Raw genomic sequence first — 20,751 nt, 5'->3', positions numbered from 1 at the left:
CAGGTGGGGGTGGGCAGACAGCGCCTGGCAGTGGCACCCAGAGCAGAAAGCAAAGTGGGCCAGCTTCTCCCATGCCGCCTACCTCACGTCCCAGCCCAGACCCCCAGGGGGCCTCCTCATGGGTCTCTGTGCCTCAGTCAGCACACAGAGGCTGGGGCCCTGTCCAGATCACGCAGCAAAGCTGGGGCAGAGACCTGGGATGACCAGGGTAGACTTGATATAAAGCCTGAGGTTCTTCGTCTGAGCCCACATGCCCACCGGAACCTGCTCTCTCTGCCCCCTTTAGATCCTGCCTCTGCCTGGAGGGCAGCGGCCTGCTCCTCCCTCTTTATCAAACCTGGTGGAAGGGAGGGAAACTTCTGGAATAAGGCAAGGACTTCCTGTCACCACTACCATTTAATGCTGTTCTGGGGGAGCTAACCCAGGCAATTAGGACACACAATTAAAATAGATTAATTGTTGGAAATGCAGATACAAAATTTCACTGTGTTTAGATTATTACCTGGAAAAGCTAAGAGAATCAATTAGAAAAACTATTAGAAACTTTAAGGAGATTAGAAAAGATTAATACTTAAAAATCAAGTGAAACTACTCTGTGTGAGATTATAATGGTGGACACATGTCATTACACATTTGTCCAAACCCATGCAATGTACACCTAGAATGAACCCTAATGGACTTTGGGTGACAATGATGTGTCAGTGTAGCTTCATCAATTGTAATAAATGCACTACTCTGGCGGGGAACGTTGATATGGGAGAGGCTGTGCACGTGTGGCACAGGGGGTATATGGGAAATCTCTACCTTTCCACTCAGTTTTGCTGTGAGCCTAAAACTGCTCCAAAAAGTAGTCTATTAAAAAAATCAATTGTCTAAAAAAACGGAAAAAAAGAAAAAAAATCAATTGTCTATTTATAAATATATAGTATTTGATGAGAATGTCTCTGAAGAAAAGACCTCATTCATCATGGCATTTAAGAAAAAATCCTTTAGCAAGGATCGCGTAAGTTCTATGTGAAGAAAGGGGTATAAAGACTTAAATTAAAAGACAGACTTTAGGGACTTCCCTGGTGGTGCAGTGGTTAAGAATCCGCCTGCCAATGCAGGAGACATGGGTTCGAGCCCTGGTCCGGCAAGACCCCACATGCCACAGAGCAACTAAGCCCATGCGCCACAACTACTGAGCCCACGTGCCTAGAGCCCGTGAGCCACAACTACTGAAGCCTGCACGCCTAGAGCCTGTGCTCTGCAACAAGAGAAGCCACTGCAATGAGAAGCCCATGCACCGCAATGAAAAGTAGCCCCCGCTTGCCGCAACTAGAGAAAGCCCGTGTGCAGCGATGAAGACCCAACGCAGCCTAAATAAATAAATAAATTTATTTAAAAAAAAAAAGACAGGCTTTATTCTTGTATGAGAAACCCAACATCATTAAAATGTCTATTTTTTCTAAATTACTTATTCATTTAATTAAATTCGAACAGGATATTTAAAAATTAATCAAATGATTCATCTAGAAGAGTAGATGTGTGAGAATAGCTGTAGGAAAATTCTGAAAAGGAAGAGTAATGATGAAGGACTGACTCCATTAGCCATTAAAAGAGATAATGCTTGTTATTACAATTATCTAAGGTAATTGAACATTTATTATATTCCAGGCCCTGTTCCAAGGGCTTTATAAAGACCACACCATTTGATCTTCATTACAACACTTGCAGGAGTAGGGATTAGGGTTTTAGGGGCTTAATACATGGACCCTTTTCCCCAGCCCAAGTTCAAACCCACTGAGAGGAGGACAAGGAAGTCAGGGGTCGATATATCCTTCTTACTACTGACGGAAGCTGGGTTAGAGGCTGCAGCGTAGATGGTGGCAACAATGGGCTTTTTAAAGTAGAACTCAAGAGAATGAAAAGAAAAGTCACAGACTGTGAGAAAATACTTGAAAAACACATATCTGATAAAGAACTTGTATCCAAAATATACAAAGAACTCTTCTAACTCAGCAAAAAGAAAACCCAGTTTAAAACAGGCAAAAGATCCAAACAGACACCTCACCAAAGAAGATATACAGATGGCACATAAGCCCAGGAAAAGATGGCCAATATCATATATATTAAGCAATTGTAAATTAAAACAATAGTGAGATACCACTACAGACCTGTTAAAATCCAAACGGCTAAAACTCAAAAAACTGAAAAACAAACAAACAAACAAACAAAACTCCAAATACCGACATGGAGGTGGAACAACAGGAACTCTCATTCATTGCTGATGGAAATGCAAAACAGCCGCTTTGGAAGACAGTTTGATGGTTTCTCACAAAGCTAAACACAGCCTTACCATATGATCCAGCAATCACACTCCTAGGTATTTACCCAACTGACTTGAAAACTTATGTCCACACAGAAACCTGCACGTGGATGTTTATAGCAGTTTTATTCATAATTGCTCAAACCTGAAAGCAACAGTGATGTCCTTCCCTAGGTGAATGGATAGTGGAGTATACATCCATACAGCGGAATATTATTCAGTGCTAAAAAGAAATGAGCTATCAAGCCACAAAAAGACACAGAGTAGCTTTAAATGCTATTGATTAGTTAAAGAGACCAGTCTGGAAAGGCTACATACTATATGATTCCAACTATATGACATTCTGGAAAAGGCAAAACTATAGAGACAGTAAAAAGATCAACACCTGGGGTTCTGGGGGAGTGGGGAGAAGGATGGATAGGTGGAGCCCAGTGGATTTTCAGAGCAGTGAAATTTTTCTGTGTGATACTGTAACGGTGGGTCCGTGACGTTATACATTTGTCAAAGCTCATAGCATCGCGCAACACCAAGCATGGACTCTAATGTAAATGGTGGACTTCTGTAAATAATAATGTATCAACATTAGTTCACCAATTTTAACAAATCTAATGCTCTGATGGTGCCATAACGGGCCAGAGATCTAAGTGTTGGGAAAAAATCCCTTCCAGGTAAAAGGGTTCAGAACACCCCACCTCAAAATATGCTGCTTTGGAACACTGATTACTTTGAGCTGAATGTACTTGAGAAACAGAAGATGCAGGAGGGACTCTCTGCCCTCCCCTTTCTACCTAAAAGCAGGTCATACATTTCCCAAGAGAAAGGTGCCTTCCCTGCACCAGGAAGAGAACATTCTTATCACCAGAGACTGGGGGGCAATGCTGAGAGGGATCCATACAAACTGCTAGAATTACCCCAATTAGGACTTCCCTGGTGGTCCAGCGGTTAAGACTCCTCGATCCCAATGCAGGGGGCCCGGGGTTCAATCCCTGGTCAGGGAATTAGATCCCACAGGTGGTAACAAAGACCTGGAGCAGCCAAATAGATAATAAATAAATAAATAAATAAATAACCCCTGATTTTCTATTAGTTTTCCCCACGTATTTCCTTGTCACTGTCCTACAACTTACTGCCCAGGCCCCAGCCCCTTCATCCTGTCACATCCCCACAAAGTGTCTTCTTTATGTAAAAAGGTATACGTATATAAGCTTTGGGACCCAATGGCTTCTTTGGGTCTTCATTTTTCTTCTGGAGGCTCGCATGTTGTACACCTGAAGTTACTAAATAAATTTATATGCTTTTCTCCCAGTAATCTGTCTTATGTCAGTTAATTCTCGGCCACAGAACCTAAGAGGGTAGCAGGAAGTTTTCCTGCCCTACACAGGGAAACTGAAGCGGGAGCAGGCGGTGAGAGGAGGCCCCCCACCCCACGGAAAGTCCTATTGCTACCCCTATACGAGAATAATTGGTTCTGTCCAATGCAGGGTAGACATCAATGGAACCCTTTGGAGTCCAGAAATAGACCTAAGTATAAAGGTGGCATTTCAAATTGAGGAGGAGGAATGATGAATAGTCAATAAGGAGGCTGGGGGAGACTGCTGAGAGCCCCCCCTCCGCCGCCTGTCCCAGGACCTAAAATTCCACCACCACAGCCCCTCACTCTGGGTTAAGGTGCAGTCACTCTAGTCATTGTCAACACCACTCTCACAACAGGGCTAGCTTATCCTGTACTCTGTTCCAGGGTGGGGTGGGGTGGAGTGTCTTGGCACAGGAGTGGGTCTTGAGTGAGTGGGGAGTTGAAGGGCCTGGTCTGGAAGGTGGGCACCACCCGGGGATTCTGGGAAGCTGGAGAATACCACCCCAGCCCTGCAACTAACCTGAGCAGCAAGAGGGATTGGGGAGGGGGGTTGGCAAGGCCTGGGGAGCACCATCTGGTGATGACCCAGGAGAGGCGAGGTGGGCAGAAGGGTGGACTACACTTACAGAAAGGGCTGTGTGTCTACGTGTGTGCGCGCGCATGCACAGGTAAGGTGTGCGAGCGAGTGTCGTGCGTGTCAGTGTGTGCACAAGTGAGTGCATGTGTGGGGTGGGCCGTGCGTCAAGCGTGTGCACCCGGCGCGTGCGTGTGTGCGCACAGTGTGCGCGTGTCACCCAGAGGAGGGGGAGTCCGGGGCGAAAGGCCGGGTCGGTGCTGATTCGGATCTGCCCTCCCGCCCGCTCCTTCTCGTCGCCCGGGTATTCATCGAGGAGGCGCACCCTCTGACTCACAGACCTATCGATACAGTCGGTTCTCCCAGACCACGAGGACCCTGGGGAGAGGTGGGGGGAGGCTCTCAGAGGCGCCTGGGGTCGAGGATCAGACGCGGGGGCGCGCCGAGCCGGGGAACGTACCTACTGGGAGGCTCCGGCCCCCAGGGGGCGCCCTCGGGCCAGGAAAAGGCTCCCTGCGCCCGCTCCAGGTCCTGCTGTCCCTTCAGCCACGTAGCCGGCCCTGGGAGGCGGGTGTGCGAGTCCGCGGGGGCTTACCCACCACGCCCCGCGTCTCCGCTGCTCCAGATATTCCAGTTCATTCGGCGTCTGTCCATCGGAGCCCTGCGGACCCCTCGGTGGGGAGGAGAGGACGCTGTACCCGAGGGCTGTGGGGCTCCGGGGAAACCCGAGGCAGGAGCAGAAACTCTGGCCAGGGGCGGGGTGCACGGCCAAGGGAGGCTGCCTGGGGAGGCCTGGGAGCACGAGGAGTTTAATGCTTGGAGGAAGTGTTTCAGGCAGAGGGCACAGCTTGAACAAGCTCCCGGAGGTGGGAGAGCTGGGGATGCTGGGAGCGCCGAAAACCCAGGGTGGGAGAGGTCGGCCGGGGCTCTGGTGAGGGGTCGGGGGTCCGCCTGCCGAGACCTGCGTTCCCAACCCCGTGACTGTGGTCGAGGGCGCCCGCAGACTCCCCGGGGGGCGGCGGGTGTCCCCTGGAGCCTCCAGGCCCTCTGTGTGGGTCCCCCGCGCAGCCTCAAGTCGGCAGCACCGAGCCTCCAGCGCTCACGATAATCCTCCCTGTCTGCGTCTCCAGCTCCTTTCCTCGCCTTCGTTTCTCCGGTTTATTCCCCCGCTGCACTCAGAATTTCTAGCCCTGCCCCCCAGTTCTCCTGCGCCCCAGGGGCTCCAGAGGTTGTTGGATGAAGCGCTTGAATGGAGCCCGAGTTGGCGTCCGCGGGGCGGGCCGTGTGGAGGGCTCAACGCTAGGCGTCCCCACCTGGCGGGTTCAATGAGGTCGCGCAGGTCAGGGCTGAGGACAGAGCCTGGCAAAAGAACGTGCTTAATCCACGTGAGCACTTCTTAACAGCAGTCTCCCCCAAACCTCTCATAAGTGCCAGTCAACTCCCCCTCCAACTTCCACACTCTGGAACTTTCTTCCATCCCTTTCCACTACCCTCCCTTCAAAACAAACTACATCCTTTCACTAATAATCGAGAAACACACCCAGCCCCTCCCTTTCTTTCTTCAACCCATTAAGAACTCTTAATAATCTCCCCTCAGGGTAATTTCTGCTTCGTTGAGGAAGTTTCGGCTACATACCACCTTAAACCCAAAGGAAACAATAATGGTGCGATTCAGGCAGAGCGCCAGGGCCCTCTGATCCAGCCAGCTGAGGGTGAGGTCCTGTGGGTCTCCAAGTCCAGCCCCCCTGTCTCCATTCACCTGGGCAGGCACAGGTGCTGAGCCCAGTGGGAGAGGGGGAGGGACGTTCCTGAGCCAACATTTTCCAGGGGACTTCCTGCAGCACCTGAGCAGGTAAGACCTGAACAGGTGAGGCCACGGGCAGATTTGGCTGGAAGATACAAGCTACTGCAGGACCTACACCATCTCAGGCCACCTGTCCTCTTGGCCATTGATGACGAGGGCTACCTGTGCCCTCTGTGAAATCCTGCTGTGTTAGTGCAGAATTCCAAAGAGGGGGATATTACTGAGGGCAGAGGGGGAGCCTGGGCCAGAGCATTTAGGCCTGCCTTTGACACTGACTTTGACCTTGAGCTTGTTACTTATCTCTCTGAGCCTCAGTTTCCTCATCTGTAAAATAAGAATAATTATACCCATTCTGTCTCTGCAACCTTTTTAATGCCTCTGAGCTTCAATTTTCTCACCTATAAAATGGGGTTAATTATAGCCTTTCCTGTCTATTTTACAGTTTTGCAATGAATTCCATTCATCTATTCATCAGATGATTATGACGATGATAACGAAAGGAGAGTGCTTGCTATATGCCTGACACCGTGCAATACACCTTAAATCATCCATTCCTTCCGACCACTCTGGGAGGTAGATGTCTGTATTACCACCATTCCACAGATGAGGAAACTGAGGCCACCTACTCAGCATCACACAGCTGCATGTGATTCAGGCCCAGGCAGTCTGGCCCTAGGCTGGACACAGTCCACTGCACCAGGGACTGGTGCATGGTAGTCCACGATATACAGTAGTTGAATGAGTGACACTGCAAAAGTGCCCTGTGAAGAGAGGGTCTGGCCCAAGTCAGAGTGGGGTCTGGGGGTGTCCACACCCCACCCTGCTCATTGACACAGATGAGCTTTGCAGGTTTGTGCACTGTAACATGCAAAGGATGGGATTTGCCATGTAGTCTGTTTTCATTCCTATCTGAGATCGGGGACTCTAGTGGGTCCCCTGGGTAGTCACAGGGCAGGGTCTTTGGGAGACAGCTTGGGACTCCCTGGTGTGGTTGAAAGAGCATGAGTTTTATTCCCAGAGAGACAGGAGTTCAAATCTTGATGACCTCTCTGAGCCTCAATAACCTCATCTCTAAAATGGGAATGTTTATGACAACTTAGTAAGGTGGGTGTGTGACTTAAACAAGAAAACGTGGGTGAGAAAACTTGCATAGTGAACTAGACCTGTGGCAGCCTGACTTGCCCACTTCCTACATGCCCACTGGCTCCCTGGAGGAACCTCAGAGCGACCAGCCCCTGAGCCCTCTGTGTCCCCTGTTTGACATCACTGACTATTTTCTCTGGGAAACAATATTATGGCAGTTGAAGCAGAAAAAATTAACTTTGCCTGGGAAAAACTACCTTCTGGTAACTTTTGGTCATCTCAGCTCCCCAGGTGTCCTGCTTATTGCTTCGGTCACTCGCTCTGCTTAATTAAACTGTTCACAGAAGCAGACTATTTGCAGGTAAAGAACTTGCTGAAAGTGACACAGGACCTGTGGCAGGACAGAGGCATCAGAATGCATTCGTTCAAATAATAATGCAGACAAGCAGCATGCCAGGCTCTGTCCTCGGCACAAAGACAGCCAAGATTTTTTTGAAAACGTTCATCCTGACAACCTCATTCCTAAAGAAATGAAATACATAATAGTTTATATGTTCAAAGCCAACAAATTCTGGCTCTTTTGTATTTCCTCTTAATTCTGCTTAAAACCTGACCAGCTTCTTTTTGGCTCCTAATTTCTCTTGTATTTTATCACAGGCAGCTGGCAGAGGATACCTGGCATTTTCAACATTCTGCCTGGTAGTCACTTTAACCAGACCTACATGGTCACTGGACACTTTTTCTATCTTTCACATCACCACAGCCACCGGTTTTGCTAAGCATTGTGGTATAAAGACTAAAATTTAGGCCCAGTATTATGTACAGCCTTGACTTCTGGTGAAATTGAGAGAACCTCAAATGGCCTGACAGCAAGTCCCCTGCACAGGAACTCTGCTCCTGTGGATAAGGTCCCCTAGCTAAACAACCCACCTTGTCCCATGGACCTGGTACAATTCCTGCTTATCCCTGTGAAGCAGGTTTCAGCCCCCTGGCAGCCCGAGGAATTATACAAACAAACCCCATCACATCCGCCCATGGGAACCAGAGGCACCTCACCCTCTTGATACTACAGAGCCTGGCTTCCCCGCCCCTGGTTGTTCACACTGCTCCTGAGGGCAAGTTAGGTGTGGGTCTGCATGGTGTGCAGTGGCCTCTTTCCCTGGGCTGTGAATATATATGATGCATAAACAGATTGCTGTCTCATCTGTGCAGTGTTGGGTGTTGTGTTTTCAGCCATTCCCACCACCTTCAGGTGGGGGATCCCTCTCTCACCAAAGAGGTGAATAGGAGGGGATTAAAACAAGCGTCTGGGGGCTTCCCTGGTGGTGCAGTGGTTGAGAGTCTGCCTGCCGATGCAGGGGACACGGGTTCGAGCCCTGGTCGGGGAGGATACCACGTGCCACGGAGCAACTGGGCCCGTGAGCCACAACTACTGAGCCTGCGCGTCTGGAGCCTGGGCTCCGCAACAAGAGAGGCCACGATAGTGAGAGGCCCGCGCACCGCGATGAAGAGTGGCCCCCGCTTGCCGCAACTGGAGAAAGCCCTCGCACAGAAACGAAGACCCAACACAGCCCAAAATAAATAAATAAATAAATTAAGTAATTAATTAAAATGAATATCTGCTTGAAAAAATTTTAATTAAATTAAAATTTAAAAAAAAAACAAAAAAAAACACAAGCGTCTGCTTTTATCCAACTTCGGCTACATAACTGGGGTCCTATTTTCTTCAGCATCCAATAGCACTCTCCTCACTGTTCTTTAAGCTTTCACAGTTTCCTCTAGGCCCTTCCTGCCATCTGGTTCCCAAACTAATGCCACACGTTTAAAGTTTTAATTAAATTAAATTAATTTATTTATTAATTATTTTTGGCTGCATTGGGTCTTCACTGCTGTGCACGGGCTTTCTCTAGTTGTGGCGAGCAGGGGCTGCTCTGTATTGAGGTGCGCGGGCTTCTCATTGCAGTGGCTTCTCTTGTTGCGGAGCATGGGCTCTAGGAGCACGGGCTTCAGTAGTTGTGGCACTCAGGCTCAGTAGTTGTGGCTCTCGGGCTCTAGAGCGCAGGCTCAGTAGTTGTGGCGCATGGGCTTAGTTGCTCCAGGGCATGTGGGATCTTCCCGGACCAGGGATCGAACCCATTTTCCCTGCATTGGCAGGCGGATTCTTAACTACTACGCCACCAGGGAAGTCCCTAAAGTTTTTATTTCAATAGCATCCTGCTTCTACATATCAAATTGCCTTCTGGTCATCTATCACTGCATAAAAAACCACCCCCAAATTTAGTAGCTTAAAACAACAGTCATTTCTTTGTTCACAGTTTGCAATTTCATAGGCTCGGCAGGATCATCTCTCAGCTCCACATGGCATCAGCTGGGATAGCTGACTACCTGGAAGATTCACTTCCCACATGGCTCACTCACAAGGGTGGGATCTCAGTGGAGACTGTGGGTGAGCTGGGAGCCTAGTTGCCTTCCATGTGGGCCTATCCATGCAGCTGCTTGGGCTTCCTCACAGCATGGCATTTGGGTTCCAAGAGGGAGGAAGTGAAAGCTGCCTGTTTTCTTAAAGGTCAGGCCCAGAGTGGCCATCACTTCCACTGGGTCCTAGTCCCAACCCAGACTCAAGGGGTTACATGTAAGCTCCACATCTTGATGGAGGAGGGGCATATGTGTACAGAGAGGGTAGGGATGGTTTGGAGTCATCTTTGGAGGCTAACTGCCACATCCCTGATTTTACATATGAGGAAACTGAGACTCAGAAATGGGACTAGAGGCTCAGGGGGTGGAATAATAATAGAACTAGCATTTATCAAGCTTTTCCTATGTGCCCAGTATGGTGCTGGGTACTCCCACATGCAATCTCACAACAGTCAAGTAAGGCAGGAACAATGATTATCCCCATTTTACAGATGTGGAAACTGAGTCACAAACAGGTAGGTAAATTCCCCAAAGCCATTTGGCTTGTAGGAAGTGGGCCCAGAATCAAACCTGAGCAGTCTGCCTCCAGAGCCCACCCTCTGAACTAGCAGCAAAGTCCACTAGTCATTACATTTTTTCTTGAGATGCAATTTTGACATTAACAACAAAGTGGAACTGTGCCCAAGATGCTAGCGAGTTCCAAATAAAACAAAATGTGACATTCATTATGTTTCAGCACAACTCATTCTGGAAATTTGTGCCATAGAATTACTTGCATTTTCCCCTAGGAGCCCTCTGTGGCAGACATGGCCAGTTCCTCCCCAATACCCATTTCTCTATCTTATGTAGCAGTAGACATTTTAGCTGGGCACCTGGCTTCCCAAATAACAACTGCTTTTTTTTTTTTCCCCAGCTCCCCTTGAGAACAGAAGTGATGGGAATGATCTCTGGGTCAGGTCTGCTGTCTGACTATGGGTGCAGTGGCCGGAGCTGGAGCAACTGCTTTGGACCATGAGATGAAAGCTGAGTATGGAGGGACAGACAGGGCAGCAGAAGCCTGAGGTGTTTGAATGACTTTGGGGAGCAGCTAAATCCTTGAGCCCTGACCCTCACCCCCCGCCACCTCTGGCCTCTTACCTAAGAGAGAAATAAAATTCTACCTTCTTTAAGTCATTGTTAATTTCAGTGTTTGTTTCCACATCTCAAATTGTATGGTAATTTATAGACAATCCAAATGGAAGGGAAAGTGCTTATCCAGGGATGTAACAGCTGGGCCAGTAGGTCTACAGTTCCTCCCAGTCCTGAAATTCTGTGGCTTTGTGATGGGAAAGGGTTGGGCTGGGCTGAGGGCTTCCAGCAGTTTCTTGGCTCTGGATTGGATGCTGATCTCTTTTTCTTCGTGTGAATATTTTCCCTCAACCTCAGTTCTGAACTTCTATAATCGAACTGGGGGTGGGACTGCACTTAAAACCCAAATGGAAAGTAAGAAGCTGATTGCAGATGAATTTTCCTTTCAGTCTCTCTGGGAAGTTGGGACAGTTTATGATCATTTTGCAATAGCCAGAAATCCATTTTGTGAAATGCTGCTTTTTGTTTTTTTCTCTACCAAAACATCACAAAGTCATCGGGGGTTTTATGAACTCTGATTTTTTTTAAAAAAGCTTTTTTATCCAGTGTGGTTAGGATGTGGAGTTTCCTGGTGAAGAAATATTCAGGTTTATTTGGCTTCTCTGAGGTTTTTGGGCATGTAGAGACTTTCCTGGGACAGAGAACAGAATGGGGAGGGACAGGGAACAGAATGGGGAGGCTCAGGGCTTAGGGGAGATGACATCAGAAGTGAGAGGGGAGGTGGGGTTACCAGGGGATGGAGACTGGAGCCCTAGCCATGGCGAGGCTCAGGCAGTGGCAGAAATGGAGGAGAGGGTGACAGGGCAGCATCGGCTGAGGACAGAGGTCTGAGGGCAGGGAAGCCAGGTAGCTGTTTCCAGGGGGCATAGTCCCCATGCTGGCCTCTTTCTGATGGGGTGCCCCTATCCAGGCGGACTCACCTGGCATGGCTTGTCAGGAGTCAGACTGGCCAAACATGGAGGAAGTGGAAATTGGTTAAAGACCAATGTAAAAAATGACATTGACTACAAATGAATTATCCTGACTTAGAAGGTGCTTCCAGATCTTGCAAAGTGGGGTCAATATACACCCTTCCTCAAAGGGTGAGTGTGAGGATTAAATGAGTTAACATGTATAAAGTGCTTGGCTGAGAATAAGGGCTGGAAAATGAATCATCACCATCATCATTGTCATCATCATCACCCCTCCTCCATTTAAATAGAAAATTATTCACTGGAGTCAGCTGTGTTCTTTCAAACCAAGAAAGATTTTGTTATAAGAGAGTTCCATGCTGCTATTAAAACAGTGGATTGGGCTTCCCTGGTGGCGCAGTGGTTGAGAGTCCGCCTGCCGATGCAGGGGACACGGGTTCGTGCCCCGGTCCGGGAAGATCCCACATGCCACGGAGCGGCTGGGCCCGTGAGCCATGGCCGCTGATCCTGCGCGTCCGGAGCCTGTGCTCTGCAACGGGAGAGGCCGCAACAGTGAGAGGCCCGCGTACCGCAAAAAAACCCCAAAAAACAAAAAAACAGCGGATTGCTAAAGGCAAATAAGGAGGTGCTTCGATTTCCCTGAAATTTGAGGAAATTTAGGTTCAGGATTTCTATCTTTTAAGCACAAACTTGACACACATCTTTTGCATGGCTTTCAAGTTTAGCCACTGACTTTGCCATAGTGCTTCCTGACCTTGCCTCACATTTCTCATCTCCTTTTTATTATGATTTACAAAAATTAATTGTGGGGACTTCCCTGGCTGTCCAGTGGTTAAGAATCTGTGCTTCCATTGCAGGGGGCGTGGGCTCCATCCCTGGTCAGGGAACTAAGATCTTGCATGCCGCGTGGCGTGGCCCCCCCCGCAAAAAAAAGACAAAGCAAAAACAAAAAATTGGTTGTGGTAAAATATACATAACATAAAATGTATCCTTTCAACCATTTAAATTTTTATTTATTTATTTTTGGCTTCATTGGGTCTTTGTTGCTGCACGCGGGCTTTCTCTAGTTGCAGCGAGCGGGGGCTACTCTTCGTTGCGGTGCGTGGGCTTCTCATTGCGGTGGCTTCTCTTGTTGCGGAGCATGGGCTCTAGGTGCGCAGGCTTCAGTAGTTGTGGTGCGTGGGCTCAGTAGTTGTGGCTCGTGGGCTCTAGAGCGCAGGCTCAGTAGTCGTGGCGCATGGGCTTAGTTGCTCCGCGGCATGTGGGATCTTCCCGGACCCGAGCTCAAACCCGTGTCCCCTGCGTTGGCAGGCAGATTCTCAACCACTGCGCCACCAGGGAAGTCCCTCAACCATTCTTAAGTGTAAAGTTCAGTAGTGTTCAGTACATTCACATTATTTTGGCTTATCAGCATTTTCTTTTTTCTTTTTAATTAATTTATTTCGTTTTTTATAGAACTTTAGTTGTGGCATGCGGGATGTTTAGTTGCAGCATGTGGGATCTAGTTCCCTGACCAGGGATCGAAGCCGGGCACCCTGCATTGGCAGCGTGGAGCCTTAGCCACTGGACCACCAGGGACGTCCCCATTATTTTCACTTTGAATATTACCTTGCAGGATCTTGGTGGTAAAATGATCTCGCTCTCAGCCTTCACTATTCAATCCTTGTTGTTTCCTCCCAGATTCCAGTAAAATGAACTCTTCCTGAAAATTTCAGCTGGGAGTGGGGTGGGGGTCACACCTCGTGACTTTAGACCAAGCTGGGGTCAAAGCTGCTGCTCCCCCTGCCCTTCCTCTGCCACGGGCCCTGCTCAGCAGCATTGGAGAGCACAGCTGGGCACACTTCAACCACAGCCCAGCAAGGGATCCTCCAGGGCAGAGTGAGCCTTTATTAAGCTATTGTCTCTAAGGTACTTCGCCACCCAGAAACAGCTGGTCCAAGAATATGGGGCGTGACCTACTGAAGACTCAATGTATGTCCCTAGTTGGCAGGCAACACCTGAAAAATGGGGTCCTCACTTAGAGGATAAAGCGTATGTGCTGAATCAGAGGCCAGCATATCCCGTAATAGAACACACAGTGAGGAATCACGACTACACCCAGTAATCACTCATGGTTTTGTTTCCTGTTCCTGAAACTTTGCAAGGGGAAATGTTTCCAACAGCAGACAGAACAATGCTTCCACTGAATTGGAAGCTGGGACTGCCAGGGGGCCACGTTAGGCTCCTTATCCATGGGACCAAAATAAATAACTAAAATAAATATTATACATAATATATAAAATATAAATTATATATTTAAAATAATATTATTATTATCACCATAACGTTTGCCCAGTGGTTTTTTTTAGTATATTCACAGAATTAGGCAACCATCATCACTAATTTTAGAACATTTTCATCATTCCAAAAAGAACTGCCATTCCTATCAGCAGTCACTCCCATTCCCCCCTCCCTCAGCCCCTGGCAGCCACTAATCTATTTTCTGTCTCTATGGATTTGCCTATTCTGGACATTCCATATAAATGGAATCATACGATATGTGGCTTTTTCTGTCTGGCTTCTTTCACTCAGCATGTTTTCAAGGTTCATCCATGTTGTAGCACATGTCAGTACCTCATTCCCTTTTATTGCTGAATAATATTCCATTGTATGGATATATCCATTCATCAGCTGATGGATATTTGGGTTGTTAATGCCTTTGGCTATAATAATAGTACTGCTATGAACATTCACGTACATGTTTTTATGTGGATATGTGTTTTCAGCTCTCTTGGGTATATAACTGGGAAGGGAATTTCTGGGTCATGTGGTAACTCTGATTATAGCCATCTTAGTGGGTGTGAAGTGGTATCTCACTGTGGCTTTGGTTCCATTACCCTAGTGATTAATGATGTTGAACATCTTTTAATGTGCTTTTTGGTCATTGCATATCTTCCCTGGAGAAATGCCTTTCAAATCCATTGTCCATTTTTAAATTTTTTTGTTGTAAGAATTCTTTATATATTCCAGGTATAAGTCCCTTATCAGATATATGATTGATAAATAATTGATTCCATTCTGTGGGCTCTCTTTTCACTTTCTTGATGGTGTCCTTTGAAACATTAAAAAAAACACTTAATTTTTTTGTTTGTTTATTTTTTTTGGCTGCGCTGTGCAGCTTGCGGGATTTTAGTTCCCGGACCAGAGGTTGAACCCCGGCCCTTGGCAGTGAAAGTGTGGAGCCCTAACCACTGGACTGCCAGGGAATTCCCCCCAAATTTTAATTTTAATGAAGTCCAATTTAAGTATTTTTTTCTTTAGTTATTTGTGCTTTTGGTGTCATGTTTAAGAAACCATTGCCTGATCCAAAATTGTAACGATTAAATCCTGTTTTCTTCTAAGAGTTTTACGGTTTTAGCTCTTACATTAAGATCTTTGATACATTTTGAATTGGTTTTCATATGTGGTGTGAGGAGGGGGGTCCAACTTCATTCTTTTGCATGTGGATATCCAGTTTTCTAGTACCATATGTTGAAAAACACTATTTTTTCCCCATTGAATCGTCTTAGAAAAAAATCAATTGACCGTAAGTGTAAGGGTTTATTTCTGGGCTCTTCAGGCAGCAGTGGTACTTAGTTCCAGTTTCAGACTTTTTCCCACACTCTGCATCCCACCCTCTCAGAGACTCTGGCACCCGATGACTGGCACCCCATCCTCAGAGGCCTGGGGCTGGCTCAGTGGGGTCCTTTCTCCAAGCTCCTGAGACAGCAACACCAGGGGAGCAGCATTTGCCTGGGCTGTAGAAACTGGCTCATCCAAGGTCATTTCTTCTTCCAGAGACAGCCTGTATCCAGAGACTGATCAATGTGAACTGTGAGGATCCAGCTTCTTGCCCCAGCTCAGGACAACTCTGCAAGGCCATCTCAGCTGCAGAGCTACCATGGGGTTGCCTGAGCCTTGTAATGGGACTGCATCACAGTTCAACTCCTCCTTTGCAGCTAAGTTGTCCTCTAAGTTCTTATAAATGAAATGACATAGAACTATCACATGCCCTGGGGGGTTATTCTCAATCGACCTAAGCCAATCCTGGTCATTCCACTGCCTTTTCTAGTAATTGGAGCAGGAATGGACACATGATGCTATTCTGGCCAAGGAGAGTTAGGGGAAGTCAGTTGGAGAAGGGGGCTTCTGAGAAAGTTTTCATAGACACAAGGGAGGAACATTCTCTTTTCTGCCTTTTTGCATTAGTGCCTAAGGGTGTGATGCTGTAGTACTGGCAGCCATCTTGAGGCCATGAGGGGACCAGCCTGAGACTAAAAGTCAATACACTGGATCCCTGAAGACATGAATATGTCGGTGAGCTACTGAATTAATCAACCCTAGAGGTACCCTATCACCAGACTCCTTGTTGCTTGTGGCAGGCACTGTTAACGGTCCTCTAGTGTCCATTCTTCCTGTCATCCTTTTAGTAATAGAACCTACTGAGTTTTAGCTGGACATTTGCTGCCCCCCCCTCAGTTGCAGACTATACTTCCCAGCATGCTTGGCAGCTGAGTGTGGCCATGTGACTAAGTCCAGGCCAATGGGATGTGAGCAGAACATCCCACTGCAAATTCTGGATCATCTCCTTAAAGATGTTTGCCTTGGGCACTCTCTTCCCCTGTTCTCACTCGCTGAAAAATAGCAACAGTTGGAGCCCTTTGGAAGCCCCATCTTGGAGATGACAGAGTGGTCCCATTGGCCTTGGAGCACTCACCTTGGGGCTGTGATGTGAGAGAGAAACGGTCTTCTACCTTATTTAAGTGACTTTATTTTGGGGTCTTTTTGTTAACAGCAGCTTCCCAAGTACCTTAGCCAATATATCATGTGGGATAATAAAGGCCCTCCTGATTTCAGCCACCGGAGTTGTTCCTAGCAGCCAGGACCTCCTCTCTGCTCTTTCTCTCCTTGGAAGTTGATGCGGGCTGGGGTTGTGTTCTGATTTTCACTGACGGTGGACTATGTGGCTACAAGGAACGTCTTCCTGTTTGGGGGTGTCTCCTCCCCCTGCCCCACTGAGTTCAGTCTCACTCACCACCTTGTTTCCCTCCTGCTGCTCCTTCTGGCCCAGGGAGGTGGATGCCCTCCCCACACCCCACCGCAGAGCCTACATCACACTTGAGTCCACGGTCAGTTGTTGGGCCCTGAAGCCGTGTCCAGTCCTGACCCCTCCACCTCACAGCAAACTTCCCAGCATGCCTTGCACTGGCTGGTCCACTTTAGGACAAACAGACATTTAGGAACAAGTAAACCATGAAACCAGACTTCCAGCAATATGGTCCTAAGTTACGCCTCATCCCCGTTCTCAGATAGAGGACATTCCAACTGAACATGTAAACAAGAAGTTGAATATTGATACAGCAGCAAGGGGGAATTATTCCCCTACCCCAGAGCTGCTGGAAAAGCTACTTCCTTGCTTGCCTGTGCCTGGCCAGCCGGGAAGGTTCATTAAATAATTTGATAGCAAACCTGCCTTGGGCCCCTGCTGCGCCACTTGCTGCCCCCCAATAAAGGAATGGGTCCTCATCTTCTTTCCCAACCTCCAGACGAAAACATCTGTAAACACATCTGCCAGAAACAAATAACATGGTTCCTAGGATCTGATTACTGTCCCCAGGGCAGCCTTCCCCCAGAGCCCGCCCCTCCCTTCCTTCTCCTTTCCGAGAACTTAAGAACAAATGCCCAACAAATGTTCTGGCTCCTACTCCAAAGGTGGGGGTGGGGCGTGGGGTGGGCTGCCCGAGGCTGCCAGGCATCAGGCCGACTGTGAACTTGGGATGGGGCAGAAGGAAGCACAGGGTCTCGGGTCCAGGCAGAGGGGCCCAGGGAGGGCTGTGGGCTCCAGTCAGTGGGCGTTGCACAAAGGAGGTGATGAGGAGTCCAAGCTCCCACCCCAGGCTGGCACTAGAGCCCTCTCTAGCCCCCCCAGCCAGCCTCCTTCCTGCCCTGAGCTCTTTCCTCAGGACAGCCAAGGCCTGGGTTCAAATCACAGCACTGGCTGAGCCTGTTTCCCCACGTAGAAACGGAGGTGTGTTGTATATAACGTGCCCCATGCCAGGCGCTTTGCTGGCTCACGTGATTGTCACAAGCAGGCTACGAGTGGGTACCGTCCGTCTCCTCTTTGTAAAAGAGGCCACAGGTAAAGCTCTGGCCAGGGCCAGGAAGTAGGGAAGGGTGATCTTTGGGCCCCCCTGCCCTGCCCTGGGCATTAGGACGGTTCCTCCCAGCCCAGAGGATGTACCAGAACACAGCACCAGGACAGGCGAGGCTGGGGGCCTCCAGGCTAGGGGGTGAGGGCAGCAGGGGGCACCGTCTGGCCTCACAGCCTGGAGATGAATCAGCCTTTCTCCTGTTACCGTGGCTCTGCCTGCACCCACCCTCGAGGCCTCTATTCCCCAGGATGCTGCTGTTATTTCTGGTTGGTGGATCCTGCCTGGTGTAGAGCTTGCTGCATTAAGAGGCTGGGTGTGGGGCAGCCTTAGTGAGGGGAGGGCTCAGCGAGGTACAGACCACAACCATCCTGGCCAATGCATGGAGGGTCCTTACTAGAATGTGAAAGAGAAAAAAGTCAACCCCAAATCTCTGTGTCCCCTCTCTGTCCCTCCCTGCCCACCTTCTCAGAGACAAGGATGCCAGGAACATCTGAGAGTTCTCCCATCCTTGGAGGGCCCTGCCTGGCATGGTGTGAGGAGACTAGGGATAAGGCTGCCGCCCTGACCACCATGCCAGGATGGGATCCTCTGAGAAGGCCTGTAAACCTGCACTCCTGCAGAGCTGGCTGCAGCTGCTCTGGCCTGGCCTGATTCTTTGGGTTAGAAGGTGTCCAGGGTGGCCGAGGGCCCAAGGATCCCTAACTGATGCTCCCAGAGAGAGGGGTACAGAGCTGGTCCCTCTGGGCCCTCAGCTCTGCATGGACTGATGGGAACTTCTTGAGGCCTCTGCAAAGCCACATGGATGTCCCCCTGCCATGAGCCTGAGCCCAACCTCAGGAAAGACCCTAACAGAGGCTTGACATGGCTCTGCCCTTCAAGATCTTTGGAGGGACGGGCCAAGACTCCAGTCATGGAGGATGCCTGAAAGCTGTGGGGCTGGAGGGAAGGCTTCCTAGAGGGGACATCAGCCTTATGGGAAAGAACAGGAGTTTGTTGGTGAAGGTGCTTGGGAAGGCACTGCAGGCAAGCAGCAAAGGCATAGAGAATACCAACACATGGCCATTAGGGTGGGGAGGGGAGTCAAGAATGTGGTTTAATGCCAATGGAAGGCAATGCTCAAGGCAGGAGAGGGAGGCTGGGCCAGATTATAGAGGGCCTTGAATGCTGGGCCCAGGAGTTAGGCTTTGTTCCCTAGGCAACAGGGAGCCATGGAAGAGTTTAGGGCGAGGGAGTGACATGTCTGTTTCATCTCTGTACGTGACCACTTAGTAGGCACTCATAATACGATGGCCAAGTGACTAAACAATGTTTCGGGACTTCCCTGATGGTGCAGTGGTTAAGAATCCGCCTGCCAATGCAGGGGACATGGGTTTGAGCTCTGGTCTGGGAAGATCCCACATGCCACGGAGCAACTAAGCCCGTGCACCACAACTACTGAGCCTGTGCTCTAGAGCCCTCGAGCCACAACTACTGTGCCCACGTGCTGCAACTACTGAAGCCTGCGCACCTAGAGCCCGTGCTCCGCAACAAGAGAAGCTACCGCAATGAGAAGTCTGTGCACCGCAAAGAAAAGTAGCCCCCGCTTGCTGCAACTAGAGAAAGCCCGAGCACAGCAACGAAGACCCAATGCAACCAAAAATAAATAATTTTTTTAAAAAAACAACAAACAAAAACAATGTTTCACACTAAGAGGTCATCCCACTTGCTCGAGTATATATATATATATATATATAGAGAGAGAGAGAGAGAGAGAGAGAGAGAGATTGTTTGTATTATTAAAGTAAAATCTACTCATTCTAAAAAAATTTTAAAAGATAGGTGAGGTGATGTTGTGGTTGGAGAAATAACTGACACAGTATTCATGGTTTTCATCAAAACCATTACCTGCTCTTGAATACCCCTAGAGCCATGGATCTCACCTCCCTACCAGGCTGCCCAAGACCTTTTAAAAATAAATAAATAATTAATTATATTATATTATTTTTTTGGCTGTGTTGGGTCTTCGTTGTGGTGTGCGGGCTTCTCACTGTCATGGCTTCTCTTGTTGCGGAGCATAGGCTCTAGGCACGCAAGCTTCAGTAGTCGTGGCGCACGGGCTCAGTAGTTGTGTCTCGCGGTCTCTAGAGCGCAGGCTCAGTAGTTGTGGCGCACGGGCTTAGTTGCTCCGCGGCATGTGGGATCTTCCTGAGCCAGGGCTTGAACCCATGTCCCCTGCGTTGGCAAGCAGATTCTTAACCACTGCTCCACCAGGGCAGTCCTGCCCGAGACCACCTGCTGGCAGAATCCAGAGGCCTCTAAACACCTCCTGCCCGGCTGCCAAAGAGCAGCCTGCTGAGCCCCCGAGTTCCTGACAGCATCCCCCATCCTAGCTTCCTACAGGGAGGTGTTTTCCAGCCCCGCGGAACGCCCAGCTCTCACAGGCAGCTTCAGTCCTCAACACAAACCAGCTGGGGCCTCACCCTGCAAGGAGCAGATTTTCCTCTGCCTGTCCCTGGGGCTGCCAGCATGGTACTTCTGTCTCTCCTAGGTTCTCAGCCAGCCAGCCAGGGTGAGGCAGGAGAGATCCTAGAGGCCTCACACCACCCCCCAGGGGGAGGTGTTTAGAGGCCTCTGGATTCTGCCAGCAGAAGCTGCCAGCAAAGCTTCATGGCCTTGTGCATCGTGGGGCCCTCCCTGGGCCTCCTCTAAGCTTGGAGGTACGTGCCCCCAGTCTGGTGGTGGGCTCCTTATTTGGCTCCGTTTAGAACAGATTCAGGCTCATTATGGGGTGGGGGTGGGCATGGGGCCTGACTAAAGCTGTCTGTGAGCCTTGAAAAGTGAGGCGGGAAGCAGGCTTCTCCCATTCCCCACCGCAGTCGCTCTCCCGCACCGCGGCTGTGAGCCTGCCCAGTGGCCAGGTCCCCGGGCCCCCCGACCTAGGCAGGCTGTGTGACCTCATGCACATCCCCACCACCACCACCGCCAGCCCCAGCTGCCTCCTCGGCTGCAGGGTGGGGCTCACAGT

Source organism: Mesoplodon densirostris, chromosome 11 (genome assembly GCF_025265405.1).
Source record: "Mesoplodon densirostris isolate mMesDen1 chromosome 11, mMesDen1 primary haplotype, whole genome shotgun sequence".
NCBI classification, from domain to species: domain Eukaryota; kingdom Metazoa; phylum Chordata; class Mammalia; order Artiodactyla; family Ziphiidae; genus Mesoplodon; species Mesoplodon densirostris.
This window is presented reverse-complemented; position numbering follows the sequence as displayed.